Here is a 26193-nt window from a genome sequence, read left to right on the forward strand (position 1 = left end):
GCGCCATAGTGATCTCATATCAAGATAAAAGCACATGACTTGCAGGTGGGGGCCCAGTTAGAATTTTCTTCAGGTTGAGTAGCCCATCCCGCTCAAAAGGTCCTGAATAAGGTTGTTAAGGATGTTGAAAGAACCACCCATGTTTCCAGAGGTGAATTATTCAAAAACCCAAAGAATCCCTCTCAACACTGGCTATGCTGCTCCCCCACTACTTCTGCTCGTGATCAGAGATGCACTATCGTCGCCACTAGGGACATGCTCAACTGGTTAAAGTCAAAAAACTGACAAGCAAATCTGTGGTATTGAGCAGAATATGTTGCTGTAGCCCATCTTTTATACCAAGACAAAACAATGTACATGATAACACTTCCAATCAGTTAAGATCAGAAGCCATGGGAGCCTCTGCCTGGTACTGCATCAGGGCATTTATTGACATTTTTCAACATTTTGAATATTACAACAAAAAAACATGGCTATGAAGCGAACAGTTGGCTGTTCCTTCCTTCAAGATACATTCCCTCCGCAAACACACACAACTCGTCCAAAACACCCACTTCACGCCTTAAAAGGCAACAAAGATTCTCCTTCCGAACCGCAGAGCACGAGCTCCGTTCAAAAGGAGAATGCAAGCCAGGACGTCGCGTTCGACGTAATTCTCGATTTTTCCCCTCTGCCTTCACCTAATGTTTTGGTACGGAAGGAGGAGGAAAAAAAAACAAATACAAAAATCATCACAAACATTGACACGGAGATAAAAGAAAAAACTTCCAACAATTTTGCTTCTGCTGCGAAGCAAATTTCGGAGGAAGTTAAGATAACTCTAGAAGATGTGAAAAGAGCGAAGAATTGTTAAGGAAGGATGGCAATGGTATCTTCCTCAATACTCCACAAGAGGTGATTGAAAGCACCAACAAGCAAACAATAATTTACAAAGTTTTCGACAGAAAACTAAAAGAAATAACAAATGCCACACCCCAACAGTTGGAGATAGCTCTAAAGCCCATTTGGGCCCAAAAGAGCTACGTAACCAAGGGGAAGCGTTTTGGAACCGTGGAGGTTCGCTTCCCAACAGAGGAGCTTGCAAGGGCGACGCCATTTCGCCCTTGCAAACTGAGAATTTGTTACTAATTCCGACCCACCTCGGAAAACAAAACAAGCACAAACATTACAGATTTCATAATACCTACACACAACACACCACCAGCACACATTCTCACAATAAAAATAAACAAAACAGTTTACAACGAAATAAAACAAATATTCCCTAACGATGTGGGATCGTTAGGGAAAAGTTTCTCTCAGAAACTTTACAAAAATATTATTGAAGCACCCGTGCAAAAGCACAAGGGAGCCACCCCCCCCACCAACAACAGTAAGTAGAGCCTTTTTTCTCCTTTTTTCCCCCTAACTTTTGAAACATGGCAAATCTTAGAATCGGTTGCTTGAATGTGAGAGGCCTCGGGTCACCTTGGAAACAGGGTCACCTGTTAAACGACCTGAGGTTTCATGATGTGGATGTAGCAGCCATCAGTGAAACCAGGCTCTCCGACCCGCAGGAACTCGCAGCCCTTTTCGGCGGATACGAGATATTTCTATCTCCGTGTCGGCCGGGAGCGGGCGGTGGTGGTACTGCGGTGTTGTTTCGGAAGGGCCTGGACCTGAAAATAAGGACAGTCTTCTTGGATCCGGAAGGTAAGTTGGTGGTCCTCGACGTGGACGGTAGTGACGGCGGTGCTTTCAGACTGCTGGCTGCCTACGCTCCGACAGGAGCAGGGCAGTCGGATTATTTCAAACGTCTGGAAGTTTTCCTGGGAACGTCACGCACTCTAGTACTAGTTGGGGATTGGAACGCTGTCTTAGACGAACGTTTCGATCGGGTGGGCAGGGGAGCGTCTGATAGGAGAGGGGGAGGGTGCAAGAGCCTCGCCAACTACTCGGCCGCTTTCAGCTGTCCGACAGGTTTCGACTAGACAACCCGAATGTGCCAATGTGGACTTGGACAAACCGCATCGGGTCGTCTAGATCGTACTTAGATAGAGTTGTTTGTAGGCCAGCGGATAAGGACAGCGTAGGGTGTCCACAATTCCACCTAGTCGAATATACGGACCACAAATTAGTGATCTGTACGGTCGACTTAGATAGGCTACATAGACAGGGACCCGGCTACTGGAAGCTGAACGCGTCGTTAACGGCGTGCAAAGCTTACAGAGACCGGATTAGTTTACTAGTTAAGGGGCGCTCACGGGGGCAATCATCAACAACAACTGGTGGTTTGCCCTCAAGAGAGCAATTAGAGTAGAGTCGATTAGGTATAGTAAGACTCTAGCTATTGAACGTAGGAAGAGAGAGCGGGATTTAGTTAAGAAACTAGACGAGGCTCTTGACACTGGCATCGCGACCGACGTGTTGGCGGCAAGGTTGGCCCTCGACCAACACTTCGACGCCAAACACGAAGGCTGCGTTGTCAGAGCTAAGGCACGTTCGCTAAGCGGGGAGGGGACTAGAGCCGCTCGATGGGCCCGCGTGGCGGAGGCGAAGCGAGGCAACAGAGCAACCATTCGGTCTTTGGTGGACCAGAACGGGCGCGAGGTTACCCAACCGAAGCAGATGTGTACGGTGCTTCAGCGGCACTTTGCTCAACTGTTTGGGACGAGCGTGTGGAACGGACACCAACGGTACAGACTTCGGTGTGTACCTGGACGGACTGCCGCAACTCTCGGACAGCGAGGCAGAGTGCTGCGAAGGACCGATATCTGCCTGGGAAGTACAGGAAGCGATGAAGAGTTGCACGAGAGGTAGATCGCCGGGTTTGGATGGTCTGCCCTACGAGCTTTACTTTTCAATGCCAGACTTGTTTGCGGACCTGTTGGCAAACGTCTACTGCAACTGGCAGCAAAACGGGAGAATTCCTGCTTTTGTCTGTCGAGGGGTGGTGGCTTTGCTAAAGAAGGACCCAAACAAGGGGGACGTTATAGGGAATTTCCGGCCCATCACTCTGCTCAATGCAGAGTTGAAGATTTTGGCCAAGGTGCTAGCCAAGAGATTGGCGCTCGTCGTGGACAAGCTGGTCGGCGGGACGCAGACATGCGCCGTGCCGACCAGGTCGATACACGACAACCTCCATCTCATGCGCTACATCATAGAGAGGGTGGGTAACGACGCTGGCGCGGGTGGGGCTTTGATCAACTTGGATCAGAGTAAAGCCTTCGATAGGGTCGACCATCGGTACCTGGCAGCTGTCCTCAAGGCAGCCGGCTTCGGTCCAGTCTTCCGCGGGGGATCGCTGCTTTATACAGCAACATCTGCTCGGTGATACGGGTGAACGGTCACCTTTCGGAACCGTTCGACATCTCGCGTTCGGTCCGCCAAGGATGCCCTCTCTCCTCCCTCTTGTACATTTTGACTCTCGAGCCATTACTGCGCAAGTTGGAGGCTTTGAGGGGCATCCCGCGCGATCTAGGAGGCGGAAACAGCGTGTCTGCTTATGCCGACGACGTCACCGTGGTGGTGTTGAGCCACAGGCACATTGGCCTGATTGGCGAGACGCTAAACCAGTACGAAGCGGTGACAGGGGCAAAGATTAACGCGGAAAATTCTGTGGGCTTGCAACTGGGCACCTGGAGAGGCAAGCCCATGCCGTCCAACAGCGTCGTAGGGCGCTGGACAGACGGACCCGTTAAACTGCTCGGGGTCTGGTTCGGTCCGGACCTCCAGGTGGATAAGAACTGGGAAGAGGTGACGAGCAGGGTGGCACGTCTCACCCAGAAATGGGCCGAGAGGAAGCTGTCCCTGAAAGGTCGAGCGGAGGTGGCGAATGCGTACATCGCATCCGTCATCTATTACCGCTTGACCGTCGTCCCTTGTCCCGACCGCTGGTTGGCCAAGCTGGTACGCCTGCTCTTCGACTTTTTGTGGAAGGGTCAGGTGCCACTGGTCAGGCGATCCATCTGCTGTCAACGACCGCTGAACGGAGGCCTTGGAATGCCGTGGTTGCTGTTGCGCAGACATGCGCTCAGGCTGCGGCATCTCAAGCGCTTCCTAGACGGTGAACAGGTGTGGTCGTCTTTGTCAGACGCGATTTTCCGCAGCTCGTCTCTTTGACGGAGCTGCAGACCTGGATCAAACGTAGACCGAGAAAGGGCGCTTGGCACCTCGAGTGCCGTCAAGCCCTCTCCGCCCTCCGCCAGGCGGGCAATGCGGTCGGTTACAGCTCCACTCTAGCGTTCTATAGAGGGTTAGTGGAGGAAAAATGCGACGACGTTCTCGGGGAAACTCTAGGCGTTGAAGACGACGAACTGAGCGGTCTGTTCGGGAGGACTTTCGGGCCGGGGCCGATGGATAATTTCCAGAGGTCTCTCGCCTGGCAGTGCTACCGAGGGGCTCTGCCTGTTCGAGATAAACTCTACCGGCACGGAAGTGCCGTCAGCCGGGCCTGCCCGAGGTGTTGCCAGGACGACGAAACGTTCTGCACGCACTCGTCCAGTGCCCGAGTATTGCTGAAATATGGGTTTATGTCGAACAGCTACTGTCACGTGTAGGACGGATCCGACTATCGGCCGAATCCATAGTGAAGATTGTCCCGCCGACCTCCTTTAACAAGGAGGGCGAGGCCGTTTTCTTGTGCCTAGTGGCTGTGGCGAAAGAGGTCGTGTGGTGGACTCGTTTGAAAGGGCTAAAGTCAGACACTTTCCTCTTTGGTCAAGGCCTCATCAACTTTTTCAAGTTTCACTTGAAAAGGAAGATGAGGTTAGAGAGGAAAGTGCTGTCCGATAGCAAGTTTTATGAAAGGTGGGTGAATTGTGCGAGACTGGCCTGTATAAATGGACCAGTTCTCAGGTTTCGCCTGTGATTTCAAAGAAAAAGGTAATGTAAAAGGAGAAGAAAGGGGACTCTCTACACCCCCTTTTTTTGACCAGGCTCCCGTTGGCTTTTGTAGGGTTTTTTCCACCAGGAACCTTTCGAGACGTCTCGCCCTTTTGGGAGTTTTTCATTGTTGAATTTTATAAGTTGCTATAAAGATTTTTACTCGATGTTTTTAAAAAACGGCAAAACCCTTTGTAACCTTTCGTCCTGTCTTGTCCCTTTATGTAATCATGCGTGTCAGCCCTTGTGGCCAATAAAAAAGAATTGATTATTATTATTATTATTATTATTATTATTATTATTATTATCATTATCATTATTATGGCGGCGAGCTAGCAGAATCGTTAGCACACCGTACGAAATGCTCTGCAGTATTTCGACCATCTCTATGTTCTGAGTTCAAATTCTGCCGAGGTTGACTTTGCCTTTCGGGGTCAATAAAATAAGTACCAGTTGGGCTCTAGTGTCAAGGTAATCGACTAGTTCCCTACACCGAAATTTCCGGCCTTGTGCCTATAGTAGAAAGGATCATCATCATCATCATTATTATTATTATTATTATTATTATTATTATTATTATTACTATTATTATATTTTTTTTTAAAGCTTCCTTTGCGATCACGTGGTTTCGAATTCAGCCACTGTGCGACATGTTGGGAAAGCGTCCTCTGCCAAAGCGCCGGGCTAACCAACGATGTCTCGTAATTGAATTTGGTAGATGAAAGCTGTGAGGGTCTTTCGTGAGTGTGTATATTCCTTTATTCTTCATTCTTTTGCTTGTTTCAGTCATTTGACTGCAGCCATGCTGGAGCACCTCCTTGAAGAGCTTTTTTTTTTCAGTTGAACAAATCGGTCTTAGGACTTATTTCTTAAGCGTAGTACTTATTCTACCGGATCCTATTGCCGAACCGCTAAGTTACAGCGACGTAAGCACACAAACACCGGTTGTCAAGCTGTAATGGGAGGTCAAACACACACACACACATACACACACATAGACAAATATACGACGGGGTTCTTTCAGTTTCCATCTACCAAATCCACTCATAAGGCATTGGTCGGCCCGAGGTTGTAGTAGAAGACACTTGCCCAAGGTGCCACGCAGTGGGACAGAACCCAGAACCATGTGGTTGGGAAGCAAGGTACTTACCACACAGCAACGCCTATATATATTTGTGTGTGTGTGTTGTGTGTGTGTGTGTGTTGTGTGTGTGTGTGTGTTCGCGCGCGCGCGTACCTGTGTTTGTGTGCCTTTGTATCTATGTTTGTTATCCCCGCCACAATTTGTCAACTACTGTTGTCTTGTTTACGTTACCGTAACTTAGCAGTTCGGCAAAAGAAAAAACCGACAGAATGAATACCAGCCAATTCATTCGACTAAAGCCCTTTAAGGTCGTGCCCCAGCATGATCGCAATCCAATGAGTGGAACAAGTAAAAGACAGAAGGTAGAGATTGTAGTTTTGAATTTGGATAAGCAATGCGTACCTCGACCACCTAGGGGACTGTTCACTGAGGATTCAAATCGGAAATGGTAGGCCAAACAGATCGAAGTGCGGAAAAGTTAAAGCATATTGTAACTAAACACTCTTTAGACGGGGTTAGGTCCCTCACCACTGCTTGATCACTGGTATTATTTTACGCCTCTATAACTTAGCGGTTCGGCAACAGCGACCGGCAGAATAAGTACTAAATGTTAAAAATAAGTACAGGGGTCTATCTGTTCGAATAAAACCCCTCAGAGTGAAGCTCCAGCATGGCCGCAGTCCAATGACTGAAACAATTAGAAGATATACGATAAACGATCTTAGGTGTAGGAGTGGCTGAGTGATATGTAGCTTGCTTACTAACCACATGGTTCCGGGTTCATTTCTAGATTCTCTTTCTTGTTTTTGTTTTTTTTGCTCTTTTCAGATAGCTGAGAAATTCAGTATAACAAGACACATCTGTGTACAAATCCCATATTGGCTGAGTCTAGCTTTCATCTCTTCGGCTTTGATTAAAAATATATACATACAGATCGATTAAATCAATTATTCCACTGCATATATAAAACTGGCATTATGCCTAGTATAAAGAAATTATTATCGTTAAGCTGGCGCAGATAATATAGAATCAAATGAATAACATGCTATCCCGTGTCTTCACACTTTTTTGCCTTATTCTTCTTAATGGGTCTGCTTTTAAAGTTATATATACTAGCTAATCTACCCACCTACGATGGAGTCGCAGAATGGGGAAGTGAGGTCGTAACAGCAGTATATATTGAGAAATGTGTAAATGGACTTGATAGTTTACTGGGTGATGTCTTAGAGAAATCACATTGCAGCTATATGATGTGTTTGCGACTAAGTGACGACAATTCACTCTCCAACTGAAATAGGCTCCCAGAATCTGTATCATGAATGTGGACCACTCCTAACAAAAGCTAAAGCTTTCTTCGAAAGAAACGAATTTGACCCCGACGTGATTCGAACACGCAACCGTCTGATCTGGAGTCAGACGCGCTACCATTGCGCCACAGGGCCATATGGTCAGAGCTGGCAAAGAATAGTCTTTTGCGACTACAAGATATTGGTTTCACATATTGTCTGCTGTCTCGATCAGCGATCACTTGTTTTGTAAAATAAATGTCTCGCGGTATTTTCTGATTACAAATTGGGTTCTAAAACTACATTTTCTCGATAAATTTAATGACAATATAACCCTTATGATCCTGAAAATAATTCGAAGACACATAAAAAGTATTAAGAAAAAAATGTTATTTAAATATACTTTTATTTTAATTGTTTACACTATTTTATGCCTGTTTATACTCTTAAACATTCAAAGTTCACAAATTTCCCTATTTGAACTATGAATCGTATTCCTTTCGATAATATGATTTAAAAATTTTCAAATTACTGGAGTTCGTTTCTCTACTCATAGCGATGTATAACTGGCCGTGTGTAAACATCAGAGTGGGTAAAAATACACCTACACGATCTAAAGTTTGGCCCTGTGCCTTGTTTGCTGTTATTGTGCGAGCGGAATCTTTAGGGTTGCGAAAAACTAAACTAGGACTTACCTCTCACTGTTCTATGCGAATAATGTCTGGATGTTCTGGCACCATGGGTTATTTTGATTGACAAAACTGAGATGTAAACAACATCGATTAGCCGTTTCGCTTCCCGCTCGAGACTGACACACTTCAATAATCACTAAATAATTATACACACAATATACTGACATACACTTTTTTCATTTTATTTTCGCTATTAGCCGTCCTCGCGATCCCCTTCGTATCTATGATGGGGCCATGATTTATACGAGGAAAATCCAGAGTTACTCATGGTCGGTGAATTTTTAATAAAAATGCGAAGATGGTTTATCAATTAAAAAATCGATATCCACGAAATAATCATACTTTCTGATTTTTTAATGCTAAAACCCTTCCTGACGACCGTCTTTGTAATCCCGAAAAATATCGTTACCATTAATCCATCCGTCTGGCCGTGAAGACAAAGAGACGGACAAACGGACATAACACCCATTACAGTAAGATAACAAATCTTCCCATCTACGACAGGAAATAAGGGGATGGTATCACAAATTTAAACACTCTAAATTCACGAACAATACGGGGGCGGAGGGAAACCAAAGTTAATAATCCTCGTTGCCGGAATTTTAACAAAAGAAAAATCAAAGATGATTTATTAATACAGGAGTTTTGTATAAAACTCAATATAGACGCAGGAGTGGCTGTGTGGTAAGTAGCTTGCTAACCAACCACTTGGTTCCGGGTTCAGTCCCACTGCGTGGCATCTTGGGCAAGTGTCTTCTGCTATAGCCCCGGGCCGACCTTGTGAGTGGATTTCGTAGACGGAAACTGAAAGAAGCCTGTCGTATATATGTGTATATATATGTGTGTGTGTATGTGTTTGTGTGTCTGCGTTTGTCCCCCGCGCATTGCTGGTGTGTTTACGTCCCCGTCACTTAGCGGTTCGTCAAAATTGACCGATATAATAAGTACTGGGCTTACAAAGAATAAGTCCCGGGGTCGATTTGCTCGACTAAAAGGCGGTGCTCCAGCATGGCCGCAGTCAAATGACTGAAACAAGTAGAAGAGTAAAGAGTAAAAGAGAGTATACACTAAATGATCCTAGTTTTTCACATTTTTTCCTGATTACTCCTTCGTAATCCCGAAAAACATTGCTGTATCTCCGGTTGGTCCTTATGCTAATAATAAATACACACACTACTTCTAATTCACATCTGTATCCTTCGCCAAGACCTTCATCCAATCGATCACGAATGGCAATGCAAATAATTGACGGTTGATTAACTAAATGACTGGTAGAACAATCGCTTAGTAATTACTGAAATAATTAGCTAATGAAACTGACGAATTATAAAGAATTGAAATAGAGCCATTGCATGTGTTGGTTCTTTGCACAAGAAACGCCCGTCAACGATATAAAAAAAAAAGAAAAGAAAATATCATATATTTTAACGTCACACAATCTTTATACACGGGATGGTCACAGATGGATTGTGTTTGTGAAAATTAACAGGTAATTAAACGCGATGGCGGATCGGTAAAGACGTTTGAGTTTGGATAGAATATTTCATAGTATTAGTCACAGGTTTCCGTGTCATGATATGAAACGCAGCCGAGGTCAGCTTTGTCTTTCAGCTTAGCGCGGTCGATTAATAAAGTAGAATATTTTATCGGTGATGGTCAAAGTAGGAGACGGATGGGCTCCGCGAAGTTTAGATGAATGAGACATGCAAAACGTTATGATGGACACTCATTTTTGGAAAACACTACTTCATATGTGCTCATTTGATCTGTCTCTTCACGCACACACATACACACAATTATATATATATATATATATATATATAATATTATATATATGTATGTATATATATATATATATATATATATATATATATATATATATATATATAAGTTTAGCTTAGTTTTTCTAATGCTCGTAGCTTAGTTTTTCCTGGGGTCTGGCCGGATCGGAGCGATCTCAAGATTAATCAGCCGAAATTGCTACGATGATCCGGTTCTTGACTGAAGATTGAGGGCTTCGAATGTCCCGTCCGTGTTTTTTGTATCGTCTTCTAAGTGTTTTGCGTTCTTGTCCCAGTTTGTATTTTTCTACATATAATTTAATAATTTTATATATATATATATATATATATTATATATAATATATATATATATATATATAGATATATATATATATATCACGAGAGAGAGAGAGAGAGAGAGAGAAAGAGAGAGAGAGAGAGAAGAGAGAGAGAGAGAGAGAGAGAGAGAAATAGAGAGAAAGACTTATACATAAGATGTGTGCAATGCACTGTGCTTGTAGTAATACAGTGAGTTATAGATTCATGATATTGATGTAAGGGTAATATGCTTTAAACGGATGTCGCTTCACCTACCTGTTTTTAGAACTTCGTGGTTGCGTGGAGATTTAGGATAGTGCACGAAACTGTTAGATATGGATGCAGATGAAAGAACCGATTGGTCTTATTTTTCCAGTTTACTAAGAATGAAGAATATGGATGGAAGCACTCCGTCGGTTACGACGATGAGGGTTCCGGTTGATCCGAATCAACGGAACAGCCTGCTCGGGAAATTAACGTGTAAGTGGCTGAGCACTCCACAGACACGTGCACCCTTAACGCAGTTCTCGGGGATATTCAGCGTGACACAGAGAGTGACAAGGCCGGCCCCTTGAAATACAGGTACAACAGAAACAGGAAGTAAGAGTGAGAGAAAGTTGTGGTGAAAGAGTACAGCAGGGATCACCACCATCCCCTGACGGAGCCTCGTGGAGCTTTTAGGTGTTTTCGCTCAATAAACACTCACAACGCCCGGTCTGGGAATCGAAACCGCGATCCTATGACCGCGTGTCCGCTGCCCTAACCACTGGGCCATTTCGCCTCCACGAATGAAGAATATATTACACCTTGAGAGAAAGTGATACTCTGAAATAAAAATTTTGATTTCTTAAACTTTTGTCTCATATCACTTCAAGTTAGCTATATTACTGTAAAAAAAAAAAGCAATGAAAATAGAAAATATAAACTATTTGACGCTGACGTGATTCGAACACGCAGCCTTCTGATCTGGAGTCAGACGCGTTACCGTTGCGCCACAGCGCCGTATAAATGCGATGTAACGAACAATAGTCTTCTGCCTTACTTTTAGATTTTGCAATTACAAGTTATTGGTTTCATATATATTCTGTCTCGATCAGCAATCAGTTGACAGATTCACGTTCTAAACTTTTAAATCAAGCTTTATTGCTTTATTGCTTTATTGCTAGCTGATGCTAAATTTAAATCTGCCCATTTCGTCTTAGGTTTTGCTTCGCCCTTTGGTGATCATAAGAAAGACAGGAGTGTCAAACAGTAACCACTGGATCGGAAATCGATTTGCTACAAACAACAGTGAAATCTACCTCCAGTGATACGCTGCTGTTCTAAATGAGAGTAAAAAGCCTAGTAAAACGTAGTTTTATGCAATCATGAAAGAGAGGATGAAAATAGGTGGATTTTCTTTGGTCAGGATTGATAGGAAAAGAAACAATAACGAGATAACAGATAAGTAAAGTCGTTAGAGGCTTTGGGTAGAATGTCTTACAGTAACAGTATTAATTCTGGATTTCTGAGTACTGATTTGAAATCCAGCCCAGGCCAACTTTGCTATTCAGCTTTTCAGGGTCGGTTAATAAAGTAGAATTTATCGGTGATGGTCAAAGTTGGTGCGGGATGGGCCTCGCAAAGGTTAGGTGAATGAGACATGCAATATGAAATAATGGCCACTCATTTTGGGAAAAAGATACTTGATACGTATTCATTTGATCTATTTCTTCACACACACACACACACACACACACACACACACACACACGCACATGCACATGCACACACATAATGAGCGAGAGAGACAGTGGGGGAGATAAAGAGGTTGAGAAAGAGTGATTGAGATAATTATCGATAGGATGTATGCGTTGTACTGTATTGTCAGTAAATAGTTACAGATCGCTAATATTGATCTAAGAGCAATAGCTCCAGTCGGGTCTCACTTCACCTGTTTTCTTAATCTTGTTGTTAGTTGGAGATTTTGGGGCTCTACTACATTCTACGAAACTGTTAAATATGGGTGCGGATCGATAGCCGATAAGATAGATACTAGTATCAGATTTGTCTTATTTTACCAATTCACTGAAGATGAAGTGTACAGTTTACCTTGGTGAGAAATGAAACTTTGAACATTAAGACTGAATTTCTTAACGATCTACATTTGTTTCGTATCACTAGCAATTAACTACATTACTCGAAAAGTAAAAAGAAATGAATTTGAAATCGGTGTGACCCCGACGTGATTCGAACACGCAACCGTCTGATCTGGAGTCAGACGCGCTACCGTTGCGCCACAGGGCCATGTGGTTCTTAGACGGCGAAGAATAGTCTTTTACCTTTGCTATTAGATCATGCAACTGCAAGATATTGGTTTCACATATTGTCTGCTGTCTCGATCAGCGATCACTTGTTTTGTAAAATAAATGTCTCGCAATATTTTGTGATTACAAATTGGGTTCTAAAACTACATTTTCTCGTAAATCGACTTGCTACAAACAGCAGTCAAATCTACCTCCAGTGATAGCCTATCGTTCTAAATGAGATGAAAACCTTGTAAAATGTAGTTTTATAAAATCCTGAAAGGGAAGGTGATACCTGCAGGATTTTCTTTGGTTAGGATTTAAAGGAAAATAATCAATAACGAGGTAACAGATAAGTAAAGTTGTTAGAAGCATTGAATAGAATGTCTCACAGTATAAATCCCGGATTTCTGAATCCTGATTTGAAATCCAGCCGAGGCCAACTTTGCTATTCAGCTTTTCAGGGTCGGTTAATAAAGTATAATATTTTATCAGTGATGGTCAAAGTTGGTGCGGGATGGGCCTCGCAATGGTGCGGGATGACATAATGGCCACTCATTTTGCAAAAAGACTACTTGATATGTATTCATTTGATCTATCTCTTCACACACACACACACACACACACACATACACACTCACGAACACACACAGTTATGAATACAAAATCGCGGCAAATGCCAGTAGCAATCCAAAAACCTTCTTTGCCCATGTCCAGCGGAATTCCCGCTTGAACAACCAGATTGCAACGTTGGTAGACTCAACAGGCGTATCAATTGAGGACCCTTATCAACAGAGTCAGTTATTTGCCGAGGCTTTTTCAACTATTTTCAAACAAGATGATGGTCGTGAACCCCCTCCATTTGTTAGATCGGTACCTCCAATGCTTCGATTGGTCATCACGCGGGACGAAGTCAAACGTGTTATTCAAGGCCTCGATGTCAACAAGGGTCACGGCCCTGACGGCATACACCCACGGTTATCAAAGCGTTGGCTCCGGTCATCTGCGAGCCCTTAACACGACTTTTCAATATGTCATTGGCGACGGGTGTTATACCTGCAGACTGGAGAACAGCGATAATCTGCCCAATTTTCAAGAAAGGGAGCCGCGAAGACCCGCTTAACTACCGACCGGTTTCCCTTACATCAATAATCAGCAAGATGTTCGAAACCATCCTTAAGAAAAGTATGATGCTCCACCTCCTAAACACAGCCTCTATCTCTGATTCCCAACACGGCTTCGTGCCGAAGAGATCATGCTTGACCAACTTACTAGTAATGGAAGAATTGGTGACGCGCATCCTCGATGATAGTGATGCTGTTGACATCGTTTTATTGGACTTTGCCAAAGCTTTTGACTTGGTAAACCACCGCCTATTACTTGTCAAGCTTCAAACATATAGTTTCCATCCGGATATTGTACGATGGGTTGGTGTCTTCCTCTCAGATCGCTCCTTCCAAGTCCAAGTTAATGGTTCGCGGTCCGACGTCTCCAGTGCGAGCAGTGGCGTGCCTCAAGGTTCAGTGCTCGGGCCCTTGTTGTTCTTAGTCTTCATAAATGACTTGCCCGACGACCTCACGCAACACACACTTCTATTTGCCGACGATATCAAACTGGTCGCTCCTCGCGGTAATATAGAGGATCTTCGTCGATGCCTCCACCAAATTTGGAAGTGGTCTAACGATTGGGACCTGTGTCTGAACGTGTCAAAGTGCTGTCATCTGCCTGTCGGCTCTACTCCTGCAACTCAACTTGATTTCGAGCCGGGTCGTCTGCTGCTGGAGAGGACCGATCAGGTAAAGGACCTGGGTATCTTGGTGGATTCCTCCTTTTCGCCTTCAGCCCAGTGCGTCCATGCTGCCAACAAAGCACGCGGAATTCTGTTCTTGATTCGACGGTCATTCGGAATGCTCACAGCAGCCATATTCCTACCACTCTATGTCACACTGGTGAGACCCATATTGGAGTATGGGATTCAAGCCTCTTCTCCTTATCTCCTCAAAGACATACAGCATCTCGAAAGAGTCCAGAAGCTGGCTACCCGCATGGTTCATGGTCTCAAAAATTTGTCCTACGAAGAAAGGCTGAGGACGCTCGACCTTTATTCTCTTGAAAAACGCCGCCGCCGTGGTGATCTCATTCTCGCCCACAACATCATAAGCGGAAAGTGTAACCTCTCGAAAGAGCTGTTCTTCACTCCTGCTCCAGAGCGTCGGCTGCGGGGTCATTCCGAAAAGCTCTACCTGCGACGATTTCATCTCAATCGAAGGAGAGGAGCTTTCTCCGTCCGGGTTGCGGATCCGTGGAACAAGCTGCCAGACGAGATGGTGAAGATGCCGACGACCGCTTTGTTCAAAGCCTCCCTGGACCTCAAGTGGCCTGAACTCTTTACATGAACACCACCCTGTACTTAACTCCATGTCCCCCTACATGGCCTTGCTATTTGCTTTTGAGCCAAATTAACTAACTAACTAACTAACTAAATAACTAACACACAGACGCACTCACATATATATAATGAGCGAGAGAGAGTGTGTGGGGGAGATAAAGAAAGAGCGAGAGAGAAAGAGAGAGTGAATGAAAGAATTATAGATAGGATGTATGTTGTACTGTATTGTCAGTAAATAGATACAGATCGAAAATATTGATCTAAGAGCAATAGCCCCCGTCAGGTGTCACTTCACCTATTTTCTTAATCTTGTTGTTAGTTGGAGATTTTTGGGCTCTACTACATTCTACGAAACTGTTAAATATGGGTGCAAATCGATAGATCCTGTATCAGGTTTGTTTTATTTTACCAATTCCCTGAGGATGAAGTGTACAGTTCACCTTGGTGAGAAGTGAATCTTTGAACATTAAGATTGAATTTCTTAAAGATCTTCAGTTGTTTCATATCACTTGAAATTAACTTCATTCTTCGAAAAGTTTAAAAAAAAAGAAACGAATTTGAAATAGATGTGACCCCGACGTGATTCGAACACGTAGCCTTCTGATCTGGAGTCAGACGCGCTACCGTTGCGCCACAGGGCCATATGATTCTAAGACGGCGAAGAACAGTCTTTTACCATTGCTATTTGATTACGTAATTACAAGATATTGGTTTCACATATTGTCTACTGTCTCGATTAGCAATCACTTGTTTTGTGAAGTAAATATCTCAAGGCATTTAGTGATTGCAAATTATTGGGGTCTAAAAACACTTTTTCTCGCTAAATTTAATGATGAAAAAAAAAAAAAGGCCCTAATGATCCTGAAAATTATTCGAAGGCATAGCCTTCTGAAATGGAAGTCATTTGCGTTACTGCTCTGCCACAGCGTACGACTATTCATTCATACAATAAACTTTTGAATTATAGCTTCTTGTTAGCTAATTGTAAGTCTCACTGTTTCATCATCATCATCATCATTGTTCGACCGTGGTCGAGACAATGGAATTTACTATGTTACGCCAGACTTCACGGTCCATCATAGCATTATGTAGGTCCTGTTGCTGGATGCCTGTATCCCTGGAGATTACATCAGGATAGGAGAGTGTGCGCCCTCTGGTATTGCGAGTAGATGGTTTCCAGAGGAGAAGAGTAGAAATTACATCTTTTTCAGCTCTACAACAATGTCCAGCAAACTGGACTCTCCTACCTTTCACAAGAGATGACACAGGTGGTAGTTTCCCATATATTTGCATTTTGGTTGGATCATTTTGTGATCATACAAAACGCAGGAGAATTGAACAGCAATGAATGAAAATAGCAACTAAATTGTAACTTGATAGAAGCCAAAGGGGAACTTCCTATTTCGTTCTTGTTGTATCTCGGTAGGGACATTATGCTAATAATAAAGACACACACAACTTCTAATTCACATCTGTATCCTTCCTCCAGACCTCTAGTCACCAGGCGATCGTGGCGGAGATGAAAGTAACTGTGGATGATTAACTAAATGACTGGTGAAACCATCAATTAGTAGTGGCTGTGTGGTTAGTAGCTTGCTTACCAACCACATGGTTCCAGGTTCAGGCCCACTGCGTGGTACCTTGAGCAAGTGTCTTCTGCTATAGCCTCGAGCCGACCAAAGCCTTGTGAGTGGATTTGGTAGACGGAAACTGAAAAGAAGCCTGTCGTATATATGTATATATATATATATATATGTGTGTGTGTGTGTGTGTGTTTGTGTGTCCGTGTTTGTTCCCCCAACATCGCTTGACAACCGATGCTGGTGTGTTTACGTACCCGTAACTTAGCAGTTCGGCAAAAGTGACCAATAGAATAAGTACTAGGCTTCCAGAGAATAAATCCTGGGGTCGAATTGCTCGACTAAAGGCGGTGCTCCAGCGTGGCCGCAGTCAAATGACTGAAACAAGTAAAAGTAAAAGAGAAACATTTGATTAATGAAATTGACGAATAAGAAAGAATTGAAATCGAGCCATTGCGTGTGTTAATTATTTGCCTAATGACCGGCCCTCACTGATATACAAAAGGAAAATAAAATATGGCCACGTGGCTATATGGTTGCAAGCTGCTAAGAATAGTCTTTTGCTTTTGCTATTAGATTATGTAATCATAAGTTAATATATTGGTTTCACATGTTTTCTGCTGTCTCGATCAGCATTCACGGTATTTTGTTCGATATTCTAAAGAATCCTGCAATTCATCAACAACAACATCTTGACATTCTGTGTCCGATTGTTATTAAAATCAACAGGAATCATTTATGTTATGTGTCTTTTCAAATTTCAATCAACATATAAATTCTAGATGACTTGGGTCCTAAAAGTGTATTTATATCGGTAAACTAATTTCTAAAAAATGTCCATTTGAACCCCAACTTGAATCGATCATGAAACTTTCTAATCTAGAGCAATTCGATCCCAGGACTTATTCTTTGTAAGCTTAGTACTTATAATAGATCGGTTTCTTATACCGAACCACTAAGTTACAGGGACGTAAACACACCAGCATCGGTTTTGAAGCGATGTTAGGGGGACAAACACAGGCACATAAACATATACACACATACTTACATATATATATATAAAATTTAATCCAAACAAGAAAACACAGAAAAAAAACAGAAAAAAACACAGCAACGCGAGGACGTGGAACAATTAAAGTATTATTTGACGCTCAGGAAAGAAGGGAAGGAGGGTTTAACGTTTCGAGCGGAGCTCTTCGTCGGAAACAAAGGAGAAGGAAAGATCCCGAGAAGGGAAGACAGAGGAAAAAAATATTTTTGCTGGTGGTGCTCAAGAGATCACATGTTGAAAATATATATACATATACATATAAGTATATATACATATACAAGTATATATACATATACAAGTATATATACATATACAAGACGGGCTTCTTTCAGTTTCCGTCTGCCAAATCCACTCACAAGGTTTTGGTTGGCCCGAGGCTATAGTAGAAGACACTTGCCCAAGGTGTCTCGCAGTGGGAATGAACCCGGAACCCTGCGGTTCGTAAGCAAGCTACTTACCACACACCGACTTAGCCAATCGGCCACCTTGTGGTATTTTACCTCACAGTCGACCCTAACAAAAGAAATTCTAGCTGTGACTACCCCCGTCTTAAGGTGTGTACAATTCTGAAGAACGTTGGTAAAGCATCTGACTCCAGTTGAGAAGTTTACGCGTTCGAAATATGTCGAGATCACAAGCAGTTGTTCATTGTATTTTTCTTTTTGTTTTTATGCATTATATTTATCAGCAAGCGTACTTTTAGAACCCAACTGATATGGATTTTATGTGTAGATTAAAAGATTAAAAAGTCGTCATAAATAAAATAATTGATCTTAATAAATTTCGTAAACATAATTTCAGATATTTGTCAGAACCACGTAGTAAATACAATAAAAAATCAAGTGACTGTTGAATCGAAACAGAAAACATGTCAAGTAAATATATAAATATAGCAAGAGGAAAAGACTATTGTTTGACGAATTGCTTCATATGGCCCTGTGGCGCAACGGTAGCGCGTCTGACTCCAGATCAGAAGGCTACGTGTTCGAATCACGTCGGGGTCATTAGAGAACTATTTTTTTTTTTTTTTTTTTTTTTTTGGTTAAAAACATTTTCTTTTTAATGCTACATAGTTTGTAACTCTTCAACGTTATGAAAAACAGTTATATAGAAGTTGGAAAGAAAGCAGAGAAGATGAAAAGAAATGGCTTGGTCGAAAGAATCGACCCGGTGCTTCATTTTAAATCCATTACTCATCCTATTGGCATGCTTTTACCAAACAGCAAAATGAGGGAGATGCAAACAAACCAACACCAGTTGTCAAGCCGACAAAATACCGTCAAACATTTGCTTTACAAAACAAATGACAGTTGATCAAGACGAGAAATATCTGAAATATATGAACTTATAATTACATTTATTAATCCTTAAATCCTTAAAAATGTTCTAGCCCGAAGGCCGCGGCCATGCTGGGGCACTAAGATTTAGAGCTTCATTTCTATGTGGCCCTGTGGCACAACGGTAGCGCGTCTGACTCCAGATCAGAAGTCTGCGTGTTCGAAACACGTCAAACCATCCTGGGGTTTTATTCTATTTATTTAATCTTTTTGCAGTCTCTTTTTTATTATGATATTCTTATAACGTTTCAATATAATGAAATAGGGTTACAGGTCAATAAGAAATTTATTTCAATGTAAGTTGGAAATAAAGCAATGAACACAGAAAGAAACGCTCCACCAATCCGTAGCAATGTGCTGTGGTTACCATCCTCAGCTACCTTACCCATAGGGTCTGGTCAGAAGCAACCGTCACTAGACATCTCCACCGGATTTAGAAACGTGAACTACAGGCCATCTCGTTCTTGCTCTCGCCCTACGTCTCCAGCCGGTTGTCCCGGTTTCAAGAGGCCGTCTTGCGATTCTTTTCTGCAATATTTTACTCATATGCCTGTAGTACCAGAGTTGTGACCTTTTAAGGCAGAGAAGTGGTGGTCCGCGGTCTGTTGAGCCTGCCTAATCTCCGAGCTATATACCCTGTTGAATAACGTTATTCTAGAGGTGGGATGTCCAACCTTCTTTCCTATTGGGCCAAATTATAAATCTAAGTATATTCACCGGACCACAAATGTACTTGGATATAAACTTTTAAAAAGTTCAAAATATAGTGAATAAATTTTTTTAATAACAAATATAAATACAAATTAATGAAATTACACTCACACAAAATAAAATTAATGTGAGCTTTGGCATTGCTTCCCTTTTATGATATTCTCAGTATTTGCTTTTATGGTCTATACTTCACTCAAGGAATGTTAGATAAATGGCAATCATTCAGCCTATTTCTTTCAGTAGTTTTGATGTTTTTCATGCATCACCGATAGTTGTTGGCAAACAACGGCAGTAATTTTATTCAGCTGAATACACGTCATTGATTGGTTGAAATTATCGAAATACGACAACTTTAACAAAAAAATAACTTCTCAAAATACAGAATTTTCCAAACAATACTAAGATAGTGGCGGCCCTGTCAGGCTCTTAAACGTAAAAATGATGCCTGCGGTCGATTGGGTCGGGTCAAAAGCAATTTTGACCCTATGGGCCCAATCGGCTGAAGATCTGGTTTTACCAGATTTTTTAACAATGGCCGGTTCCAGGTAACAGGGGATGGTTGAGGGACGCACCCCTAAGTGTCACCTGTGTCTGGAATCGGACCACGCAAGGAAGAACTGTCGCCGGGACCAGGCAAAGGTCCTGGAATAGTTAATTGATAAAGAACTCCCTGTTCCCCCAACGGAGCACCCTGCTCCTTCATTGGGGAGAGAGAGGGAGAAAGTCGAGGAGGAGGTAACCCCCTCGAAAAAAGGAACAAAAAGAAAGAAGGTGGGTAACAATGGTTGCCCATCGATGGCTCCCGAGGCGGCGGGAGGGAAGGAGGGATCAACGGACAAGCTGGGGGAACTTCAACCTCCCGCCGTGAAAAAGGGTGGAAAAAGAAGAAAAAAAGAAAAACAGGGCATCGCCGGCGGCGACATGCCCCGAAACCCCTTTGGTGAGATTGCCATCGGAGGGAAAGAAGATGGAAACCTCGTCGGTACGATGTGTGCCACCGAGCGAGGGAGTGGAGGCCCCCTCCTGATGTAAGTGTGGAAAGATATGTGTTCTTCTATCGCAGTGGAGGGGCCATTGATAATTATGTGGAAAATGTCCTTCAGAGTCGGGAATTAATGGAACCGACTTTTATTGACAGACCAGAGTGGCCTCCGCAGGTGGTTGCTCTGATACTGGAAAAAAAAGATTTATTTCACACATCAGGCTCCTTCCCAAGGGAGGATTATAGATTACTTTCTTGGTACTCCGACTTGCGGATGCAGGGATGCCTGCAGGTCACAAGAGAATTAATCGGGGACTTGAGGTAAGAGGTTCATCGCCTCAATATGTGTCGTATTATGTTTTAAATTGTAATGGACTTCTTAGTCCAAAAAATTGTAAAATATTGTAAATTGTAACAGGGTTTTTACCTCAAGATGTGCCTTTTTAAAAGAACAATGTTATGGAGCAGCAGAAGGTCAGCAGGCTCTTTCTGTCTTCTCTCATCCTAATCATCTTTTTTATTATTATCATTCGCCTCATCAATGTCTTGTCCAGCCCGCAAAGCTACCTATTTTTGTACTGCCTCTATGTCAAATGAAATAAAGTAGCTTGCTTACGAACCACATGGTTCCGGGTTCAGTCCCACTGTGTGGCATCCTGGGCAAGTGTCTTCTACTATAGCCTCGGGCCGACCAAAGCCTTGTGAGTGGATTTGGTAGGCGGAAACTGAAATAAGACCGTCGTATATATATATATATATATATTATATATATATATATATATATATATATATATATGTATGTATGTATGTATGTGTGTGTATTTGTTTGTGTGTCTGTGTTTGTCCCCCCCCCCAACATCACTTGACAACCGATGCTGGTGTGTTTACGTCCCCGTAACTTAGCGGATCGGCAAAAAAGACCGATAGAATAAGTACTAGGCTTACAAAGAATAAGTCCTGGGGTCGATCTGCTCGACTAAAGGCGGTGCTCCAGCGTGGCCACAGTCAAATGACTGAAACAAGTAAAAGAGTAAAAAAAGTAATAAAAGCAGTAAGACTTGGATGTTGCTCCAAACCTTAGTCTTTCGGTTTATGAAATTATTTGTCAATCTAATTATAAGTTCACATAGTTGACATATTTCTCATCTCGATCGACTTTCATTTGTTTTGTAAAGGTGACGTTGTAGTGTTCACTTTGTGAAGGCGCATTGCTCAGTAGTTAGAGCGTCGAGCTTACGATCGTGAAGATGTGAGTTTGAATCCCGGACTGGGCTGCGTGTTGTGTTCTTGAGCAAGACACTTTATTTCAAGTTGCTCCAGTTAACTCAGCTGTAGAAATGAGTTGCGACGTTACAGGTGCCAAGCTGTATCGGCCTTTGCCTTTCCCTTGGATAACACTGGTGGCATGGAGAGGGGAGGCCAGTATGCATGGGCGACTGCTGGCCTTCGATAAACAACCTTGCTCGGACTTGTGTCTCGGAGGGTAACTTTCTAGGTGCAATCCCATGGTCAGTAATGACCAAAGGGGGTCTCAGAGTGTTCACTTGACAACGGTGTTGGTTTGTTTAAGTCTCCGTTACTTTGCGGTTCGGTATAAGAAACCGATGAAATGAGTAATGGACTTCAAATAAAGTACCGGGTGGATTCAAATGACGAAACCATTCAGCCTAGCCGCATTCCAGTGACAGAAACAAGGTGTGCTTGTGTAGGTGTGCGTATTTGGATTTAAGTATTTCTTTTTGTCTTCTCTCCTTTTTTTTCAATTACTATTTAACTGTATTTCATAAGGTTGAAGATTTATAAACTATACAAGGCTTGAAAAAAAAAAAAAAAGAAAAAGTTTCTCTTGACCCCGTCGTGATTCGAACACGTAGCCGTCTGATCTGAAATCAGGCACGTATGAAGCGAGTCTTCAAACAATAGTCTTTTCCTATTGCTATATTTGTATATTTATTTGATATATTTTCTTTCTCGACCCAGCATTCTCTACGTTGTTCTGAAGAATAATTGAAATTGTGTTTTCAAAATTTATTAGGATCAATTATTTTATTTATGATAGGACATTTTAAATGAAATACTGACTTTTTTCTTTCTTTGTAGATTCGGAATCTCCGCAGTCGAAAAAGTGGGTTTCTTTAAAAAAAAAAAAAAAAAAGATAGCGAAGGTGGGATCGGCTGGGTTTTCAAACTATGCTTATTTGATAAATACAATCTTTAAAAAAAAAAGTATAAGAAAAGTATAAGAAGACGCTTATGATGCCGACTTGACAAGAACACGTAAACTTCTCAACGGAAGTCAGTCAGACACCTTGCCATTATTCATAAGTGTTTAAGGCGGCGAGCTGGCAGAAACGTTAGCACGCCGGGCGAAATGCTTTCCGGTATTTCATCTGCCGCTACGTTCTGAGTTCAAATTCCGCAGAGGTCGACTTTGCCTTTCATCCTTTCGGGGTCAATCAACTTAATCCGTTTGTCTGTCCTTGTTTGTCCTCTCTGTGTTTAGCCCCTTGTGGGTTGTAAAGAAATAGGTATTTCGTCTGCCTTTACGTTCTGAGTTCAAATTCTGCCGAGGTCGACTTTGCTTTTCATCCTTTCGGGGTCGAGAAATTAAGTACCAGTTGTATACTGGAGTCGATCTAATCGATTGGTCCCCTCCCCCAAAATTTCGGACCTTGTGCCTAGAAAAGAAAAGATTATTCCTAAGTGTTCGACGGAGACCGCGAGTCTCGTAATAAACTATATTAAATTCAGACTTGTTAATTAAAACTAATTTTAAATTTCACCATTTAATTGTATATGTTGCATCATATTTTGGTGATCATAGAAGAAGGATACAATGTTTCACAATATTCATTCTAGATTTCTGTGTACTGATTTCAAATCCAGCCGCGATCGACTTTGCCTTTCAGCCGTTCGGGATCGATTTTTTCAGTAAGAAATCGGCTGTGGAGGTCATTTCTAGAGAGGAATAGGCCTCGACAAAATCTCGCAGCTGTATTCATGTGTGATGGAAAACAAGAGAATGAATTGAATGCTAGAATTGCAAGTAGCGGCACACTAATGTGCCGTCTTCAGCGTTTGTTCCTTAAAAGAGAAAAGATTGGCAAAAGAGCCAAACTCGCTATCTCCGATTCGGTTTTTGTGCTCATCGTCATACATGGTCATGAATGTTGGGTAATGACGGAAAGAGTACGAAAACAAGCGGCCGAAATCAGGTACCTCCAAAGGATCTCTAGAATAACGTTAGTCGAGCGAGTGCAATTGCTTGGAGATCAGGTACATAGCAAAGTGTACTTGTGTATGTGTGTGTATTTGTATTTAAGCATTTCTTTTCGTCTTCTCTGCTTTCTTTCCAATTTCTATTTAACTGTATTACATAATGTTGAAAACTTATAAACTATACAACAATAAGAATAAAAAAACATTTTAAATTAACAGTTACTCCTGACCCCGATGTGATTCAAACACGCAGCCTTCTGATCTGGAGTCAGACGCGCTACCGTTGCGCCACAGGGCCGTATGAAACGATTGTTTAAACAATAGTCTTTTTTTCTTGCTATATTTGTAAATTTATTCGACATATTTTTGGTCTCGATCCTGCAGTCAGATTCGTGTCTATCATCATACATGGTCATGAATGCTGGGTCACGACAGAAAGAGTACAAGTAGAGGCTGCCGAAATTTCTAAAATAACGTTACTCGACCTGCTGCTTAGCTTGGGGATCAGGGAGTTTCAACAGATCGCGGACCACTAATTCTCTGCCTTGAAAGGTCAAAGTTCCAGTACTACAAACATATGATTAGAATATCAAAGAAAAGAATCGCAAGACGTGTCATCTGGCGGAAGACGTAGCGGTAGGGCAAGAATGAGATGGCTGAATAATATCCATGGCCTCAGTTGTTTACGCTTCAGAATCCTAGCGGGATATCTAATGACGTGTGCTTCTGACTAGATCCTATGGTCGAGGTAGCTGAGGAATATACCCTCTAGACCCTCCTAGCATTTGATGGTGAAGCGTTTCTTCCTGTATTCATTGCTTGAGTAGTAACAGATGTCTTATTGGCCTTTAACTCTATTCCATTGCGTTGAAGCGTTATAAACAATACCATAAAAAAGAAAGTTAGACATAGGAAAAAAAAAAAAAAAGAAACCAAAAACGAAGACGGTTTGACCCCGACGTGATTCGAACACGCAGCCTTCTGATCTGGAGTCAGACGCGCTACCGTTGCGCCACAGGGCCACATGGAAGTGTTGCTCTAAATCTTAGTTACTCTTTTACTCTTTTACTTGTTTCACTCATTTGACTGTGGCCATGCTGGAGCACCGCTTTTAGTCGAGCAAATCGACCCCAGGATTTATTCTTTGTAAGCCTAGCACTTATTCTATCGGTCTCTTTTGCCGAACCGCTAAGTTACGGGGACGTAAACACACCAGCATCTGTTTTCAAGCGATGTTGGGGGGACAAACACAGACACACAAACATACACTCTTACACACATGTATATATATACATATATATACATATATACGACGAGCTTCTTTCAGTTTCCGTCTACCAAATCCACTCACAAGGCTTTGGTCGGCTTATTTGCTTTATGAAACTATTAATTAATGTAATAATAAGTTCTTATATTTGAAATATTTCTAGTCTCGATCATCTGCCATTTGACTTGTAAAGCAAATATCTGAGGGTATTTTGCCCGCTTGACAACTGTTGTTGGTTTGTTTACGTCTTTTTTACTTTGCTGTTCGGTGAAAAAATCCGATAAAATGAGTTATGGACTTAAAGTACCGAGTCGATTCGTTCGACCAAACTATTCGAAGCGGTGCTCTAGCCTGGCTGCTGTCCAGTGATGTAAACAGGGCGTGCGTGTGTAACTGCGCGCATTTGAATTTAAGCATTTCTGTTCGTCTTCCCTGCTTTATTTCCAACTTCTATTCAACTGTATTGCATCACGTTGAAGACTTATAAAGTATACAACGCTAAAAAATGCCTTTAACTAAAAAAAAAAAGAAAGAGAGAAGTAGTTTATGACCCTGACGTGATTCGAACACGCAGCCTTCTGATCTGGAGTCAGACGCGCTACCGTTGCGCCACAGGGCCGTATGAAACGATTGTTTAAACAATAGACTTTTTTCCTTGATATATTTATATATTTATTTGACATTTTCTGTCTCCATCCAGCAGTCACTTGATTTCTGATTCTATTTTCTATGTTGTTCTCCCGAATATCTGAAATTATGTTTTCGAAATTTATTAAGATTAATTATTTTGTTTATGGCTTTTAATTATGGCTTTTAATTATAGGCTTTTAATCTGTAAAGAAAATCCATATCAGCTGGTTTCTGAAAATAAGCTTATTGATAAATAATCTAAAAAATATAAAAAAATTTAAAAAGTAGAAAAAAAAAAAGGAAGTACGCTTATGATCTCAACGTGATTCGAACATGTAAACTTCTGAACGGGAGTCAGACGCCTTACTACCGTTCCTCAGGAATCGTTGGATCTGCGAGTCTCGTAATAAACTATTAAATTAAGACTTGTTAACTAAAGCTAATTTTATTTTCCGCCATATCATATCGTAGTTGTTGCAAAAATATGATGCAACATATACAATTAAATGGTGAAGATCATAGAAAAGACAGGAATATCAAGCAGAAACGAAAGAACAGGTACGGTGTGATACGATCCGCTAGAAACAGCAGCCAAATCTCCAACAAATAACACCCTGCCTTCTTAAATAAAAAAAGATGACTTTATATGATGCAAAATATGATGCAACATATACAATTAAATGGTGAAGATCATAGAAAAGACAGGAACATCAAGCAG

At 42.1% G+C, this 26193-nt stretch overlaps 8 non-coding genes across 8 annotated transcripts; 1 reads left to right on the top strand and 7 right to left on the bottom strand.

Moving 5' to 3' along the window:
- Window positions 1-7317: 7317 nt before the first annotated feature.
- Window positions 7318-7389, bottom strand: Trnaw-cca. The gene has a single exon. It is a non-coding gene; the product is annotated as a tRNA-Trp (tRNA).
- A 3565-nt stretch (window positions 7390-10954) lies between these two features.
- Window positions 10955-11026, bottom strand: Trnaw-cca. Its single transcript has one exon. It is a non-coding gene; the product is annotated as a tRNA-Trp (tRNA).
- A 1212-nt stretch (window positions 11027-12238) lies between these two features.
- On the bottom strand, window positions 12239-12310 carry Trnaw-cca. The gene has a single exon. It is a non-coding gene; the product is annotated as a tRNA-Trp (tRNA).
- A 2957-nt stretch (window positions 12311-15267) lies between these two features.
- Window positions 15268-15339, bottom strand: Trnaw-cca. Its single transcript has one exon. It is a non-coding gene; the product is annotated as a tRNA-Trp (tRNA).
- Window positions 15340-18261: 2922 nt separating this feature from the next.
- Window positions 18262-18333, top strand: Trnaw-cca. Its single transcript has one exon. It is a non-coding gene; the product is annotated as a tRNA-Trp (tRNA).
- A 5471-nt stretch (window positions 18334-23804) lies between these two features.
- On the bottom strand, window positions 23805-23876 carry Trnaw-cca. The gene has a single exon. It is a non-coding gene; the product is annotated as a tRNA-Trp (tRNA).
- Window positions 23877-24528: 652 nt separating this feature from the next.
- Trnaw-cca lies at window positions 24529-24600 on the bottom strand. Its single transcript has one exon. It is a non-coding gene; the product is annotated as a tRNA-Trp (tRNA).
- A 792-nt stretch (window positions 24601-25392) lies between these two features.
- Trnaw-cca lies at window positions 25393-25464 on the bottom strand. The gene has a single exon. It is a non-coding gene; the product is annotated as a tRNA-Trp (tRNA).
- Window positions 25465-26193: the final 729 nt, after the last annotated feature.

The sequence above is a fragment of the Octopus sinensis genome, linkage group LG6, assembly GCF_006345805.1.
Source record: "Octopus sinensis linkage group LG6, ASM634580v1, whole genome shotgun sequence".
Taxonomy (NCBI): Eukaryota; Metazoa; Mollusca; class Cephalopoda; order Octopoda; family Octopodidae; genus Octopus; species Octopus sinensis.